This window comes from Triticum dicoccoides, chromosome 6B (assembly GCF_002162155.2).
Source record: "Triticum dicoccoides isolate Atlit2015 ecotype Zavitan chromosome 6B, WEW_v2.0, whole genome shotgun sequence".
Taxonomy (NCBI): Eukaryota; Viridiplantae; Streptophyta; class Magnoliopsida; order Poales; family Poaceae; genus Triticum; species Triticum dicoccoides.
The window spans coordinates 22,771,391-22,776,824 of record NC_041391.1 but is presented as its reverse complement, the minus strand read 5'-3'; the positions used below and the strand labels follow the sequence as shown (position 1 = coordinate 22,776,824).

General features: G+C 49.7%; 1 pseudogene; it reads right to left on the bottom strand.

Annotated features, from left to right (window-relative positions):
• Positions 1-896: 896 nt before the first annotated feature.
• On the bottom strand, positions 897-3,817 carry LOC119320589 (annotated as a pseudogene).
• Between the last annotated feature and the right edge of the window lie 1,617 nt (positions 3,818-5,434).

Genomic DNA, 5,434 nt, shown 5'->3' with positions numbered 1-5,434 from the left:
ATTCCCCTTCGGTTGGCGAGGTGGGACTAAACTCTGGCCGCAACGAGGACCAACCCTTTAGTCCCGGTTGGTGGCATGAACCGGGACTAATGGGCAGCCTTTGGTCCCGGTTCAAGCCACCAACCGGGACCAATGGTGGTGGGCCAGGAGCGAGGGCCAATGGTCCCGGTTCGTCCCATCAACCGGGACCAATAGGTCCAGACGAACCGGGACCAATGGCCCACGTGGCCCGGCCGGCCCCCGGGGCTCACGAACCGGGTCCAATGCCCCCATTGGTCCCGGTTCTGGATTGAACCGGGACTAATGGGCTGGACCGGCCTGGACCATTGGCCCCTTTTCTACTAGTGTGAGGATGACATCTGTAGTGCTTGCTATACTTTAATGTTTCTTTTTGAGCTTTGTTTGCTTGTTCAAACACCAGGCTGTAGTAAAACTGCTGCTGCTGTGTGTCCATATTTATAAAATGGCATGGCTAATGGCACTACACGTGTTACCGACTGTGATGTATTCTTCCTCTTCTGTTGGGAGCAAATTGCCCTTTTCTTTTTTCGGCTTCAGATGCATCATCGTGTTCTAGCTGCAATCTGCAGATGGTGTCATACCGCATTCGATGCTGGTAGAACAAAAGGAATGCACGCGGAGGCATCCTGTCAGTTGCTTGTGATTATTATATGAATGCACAGCAAAGGAAGTGCTTTGTAGTGCGTTTTCAAGTGATACATACAACTGCTACATTACAGACTTACAGTCCTGCGGCAATACCGGCTGTGATATATCAATTACTAGTCCTACTCTATGTATAGTACGTAGAATACAGGAGACGTACGATAATAAGCATCCGATGGAAAGACACACACACACACACACACATAGAGAGAGAGAGGAGAGTTTACTAGTCAGTCAATAATGTTCACTCTCGCGTGCTCCCCTACCTGCCTCTCCACCTCTTCCCTCTGCACCTCAAATTTTTTACTGTAATAACTGTCAGCAGCTTTAGGCAACTGAATTTCTTTGAGGCTTTTGAGGGCTGGCAGTCCGGAGATGTCCTTCAGCTTGTAGCGCACAGCAATTTGTAGCAGCTCAAGCTTGGGCATTGTGTCTTCTTCAAACAGTACCGACTGGAGATTGTGCAAGTATTTGAGCTCCAGCACCATGAGGCTAGGGAAAGATGACCTCTGGAAATGGAGCTGTGTCCCCCTGAACGAGTCATTTTGCAGGCGTAGAACCGCTATATTTGGTAGCACCCCGAGGGCTTGTATAGCATCAACTTGCTCCAATCTGCTATACCTTAGCACCAACTTGGAGAGATTCTGAAGCTTATGGATCCATTCAATTACGTTGACTAGCTTACCAACCAGAGTGAGGCTCTCGAGGCTGTTTGCTGGCACCAAAACAGCCATCTAACTCATTCATCTCTTCAAGCTGGTTATCTATTTTAACTGACAAAGATTGAAGTTGATTATGACCAGCAATGGCAGACCATAACCCACTGATGTTTCTATAGCTCAGACCACCCACTTTAAGCTTACGTAGCTGAGTAAGCTCTCCGAACTCTTTTATAGTGGCATTTCCATTTCTCCCAGAAACATCAACAGCACCTAGTGCATGAAGGGTCTTCAGTTTACCAATCCCTTTAGGAAGAATAATGCCATGTACGTAACTCTCCTGGAAGCGGTATAGATTGAATATATCATACCTGTTCAAACCGGCATCTAAAACTTGTGGTCTCAAGAAAACATGACTTCTAAACAACAAAACCCTGCTTCTTTTACATGTGGAAATACGATCAATGTAACCTTGATACTTATCAACTATGTCATCCTCTCCCCTAACACCCAAACGGTCCCAATAACCATCTGCATGAAGGTGTTGTAGCTTCCGAAGATCGGTGATTATTGTTGGCAACTAAATATGTGTGTACCTCTAACATCCAGTGTTTCGAGATGCCTTAAATTCTGGATAGAATTAGGCAAGCATACAATGCTGCGACATCCTCGAAGAGAAACGTACTTGAGGTGACGGAGCTGCCCGATTTGATCAAGATGATGATCTCTTAACCCCAGTGTGTCTTCTAAGTCAAGCACTCGCACAAACCTCATATTTTTGGAGATGAAAAACGACCTCCACTCCCCAAACACGGTTAATGACCGTACGTGTGACAAGTCTAGCATGCTCTCCAGCACATCTTTGTCCCTTTTCCAGTTGCTGCCTATGACAAGATGACGTATGACACCTTGTGTATTGATCAAACAACATCCTTCCTCCAATGTGAAAATAAGGTTTTCCTCCCTAGCCTTTGAGACGCATATTTCACGGATCATATCATGAAGTTGGCAAGAACTGATTTTCTGTTTGTATTGGTCTATCCCTTCCCCTAGCAGGATCATACTCCTATCCAAAAGCTCATCAAAGTACCTCCGACAAAGTTCAGCTGCAGTGATGCCAAGCATGTCCTTTGCGTAACCCTCTGCAATCCACCGCCTCATCAAGCGACCCCACCTAATTCGGTGGTCTTCTGGAAATATGGACAGGTACAAGAAATCATATTTTTTAGAACGTAGACGCTAGGAGCGTCCGGCTTTAACTGAATAAAGGCCACAACAGGCAGCGTACACAAACTTAAAGTCTTACAAGACGACGAGCACCCTCAAAAGATCAAGCAAGGCGAGGCGAGGAGATCAAAGTCAGGATTACAAGCCATACCTGGCTGAAACTGAGCACGCAGGCTCGCGGAGATTAAACCAAAAGAGACCACATAATCCTAATGTGGCGGTGCAGGAGCTCTTGCCAAAGCGTAGACCTGACGAAGACGGGTAAGAGCGAGCTGCAGCAGATCAACGTCTTGGCGCCTTCCCAACGGTGCCCACTACTGTAAGAAGATAACACATTTGAAGATTATGTCAGTGCGGTGAGAAGGGAAGGAACCCTCGATAGTAAGCTTATTCCTAATATGCCAAACTGCCCAGAGTAACGCCCCTACCCAACTCCACAAGACACGCCCGGCAGAGCCACTAACGGACGACAGGATAGTGCACATCTCAGAACTAGACCTCGGATCCCAGTCCCGGTCCGCGGCCTCGCGTACCGCACTCCAAGCGAACCTAGCAAGGTGACATTGGAAGAAGGCATGATTAGCGGTCTCTGGCTCCCCGCAGACCGCGCAGGGCCCGTTAGTCGGGCCGTTGCATTTGGCTATGTTGACAGACGTGGGAAGTTTGTCACGACACAACTGCCACAAAAAGACTTTAATCTTGAGGGGCAACCTAACTTTCCATAGCCCGGAAGCCACCTGCTAGTGGGGGCCTCTAGCAAGGGCTCGGTAAAGGGAGTTTACGGAGAACTTGCCAGAGGCATTGAGGTGCCACGACACAACATCCGGGCCATGGGATAGAGCCACCCCCTCAACAAGAGTCAACAAGTTTGCCAAACTTGTTGTCTCCGGGCCTGTGAGCTCGCGGCGAAACAGCAACACCGGCGGGGACTCAGCCAATGCTTGGGCCACAAAAATGTTAGGCTCGAGAGCTATGTTAAACAAGTCTCTGAATCTGGACCAAAGAGGTTGGTCATCAATCCAGAGGTCCAGCCTGAAGCGAGCCGAGTTCCCTTCATTAACCTGAAACTTCGCCCCCATGGAAAAGATTGGTTTGAGCTCCTGGATGGAGTTCCAGAAGGGAGATCCCCTCCCTGTGGCTGCAAAGAAGTTGCCTGTGGGAAAGTATTTGGATCTTAGAAGGTCAACCCACAGCCCCATTTCCCTTTGAGACAACTTCCAGATCCATTTGCACATGAGCGCCACGTTCACGAGCCTCGAATTCATCACCCCCCGGGATTTAGGACGGCACACGGTCGTCCATTTGACCAGGTGATATTTCCGTTTGGGGCTGGCTCCTTCCCAAAAGAACCGGGACCGAGTTGTGTCGAGCTAGGAGTGCACACCATTGGCCAACATAAATAAGCCCATGGTAAACATGGGCAGCGAGGATAGACTAGAGTTGGTAAGAATTAGTCGCGCTCCCAATGACATGAATCTACCTCGCCACGGCCCAACCCAGCCCACTACCGTGTTGCACAGGGGGGCCTAGCCCAGAATGGTAGGACCTCGGTCCCCGATTGGCAACCCTAGGTACTGAAATGGAAGAGAGCCCAATTTGCAGTTGAGCAAGTCCGCCACTTCCTAGCTCTCTGTCGCCCCATCTCCATGGAAATCACTTCACATTTGTGGAAGTTGATTTTCAGGCCGGACATGAGTTCGAAGCACAGCAAGATAGCTTTGACCGTAGCTATGCTATGCCTGTCGGGTTCAAACAGCAGCAGCGTATCATCCATGTACTGTAGATGGGAAACCCTCCCAGAATCAGTTGGTTAGCCACCTCCCTTAAGTGGCCAGCCGTCCGAGTGCGGTCCAACATTGCAGCCAGGGCATCAGCCACAAAGTTGAAAAGCAAAGGGGATGCTCGGTCATCCTGACACAGACCCCACTTGTTACGAAAGTAGTGACCTACTTCACCGTTAACTGCAACTACCGTTTGGCCCCCCAAGACTAATTGCAGCATACACTGGACCCACACCGGCATGAATCCCCTTCTCAAGAGAACCTGCCGGAGGAATTCCCAGTTGAAACGATCGTACGCTTTTTCGAAGTCTAGTTTAAGGAGAATCGCTGGTTGCTGCGAACGTTTGAGCGTGTGAGTGATCTTGAGGAGAGCGACGGGACCCTCCAGAATGTTGCGACCTTTAATGAACGCGGATTGGTTCCTACTGATAATATGATGAGCTACCGGAGACAAACGCGTGGAGCAGGCTTTGGAGCAAATTTTAAACGACACGTTGATCAGTGCTATGTGTCTATACTGCCTAATATTGTCCGCACCCTGCACTTTAGGTATTAGGTAGAGGATCCCGAAGTTCAAGTGGGATATGTCCACTTCCCCACGCATAAAACCATTGCACACCCCGAAAGTCTGTCCCTGGAGGAGAGGCCAGAAGCGTTTGAACATGGCCACCGGCCAGCCATCCGGGCCAGGCGCCGTGTCTGCCTTCATGCCATGAACAGCCGCGTCAATTTCCTGAGGCATCCCATAGATCGGCGCGGAGACGAGCCGAAGTGGGTTTGCTGGTGCCCATCAATTGGATGTAAAACTAATAGACATGACGCATGACGTCCTATTGACACAACAAGAGCCCCTGCTCCGATTGTAATCTTAGGATAGCGCACTTGCGACGACAGCCATTCACGTACGCGTGGAAGTATTTCGTGTTCGCATCGCCTTTCAGGGTCCACTTAAGCCCCCCTCTCCCGCGCCAATATTCTTGCTTGCTTCGGAGGAGCGCTTCAACCTGTCCCTCCAGGTCGTAACGATGCACCCAGTCAAGCTCAGAAAACGGGCGAGCATCGGCTTGAGCATTGATAATCCACAAGTATAGGGGATCGCAA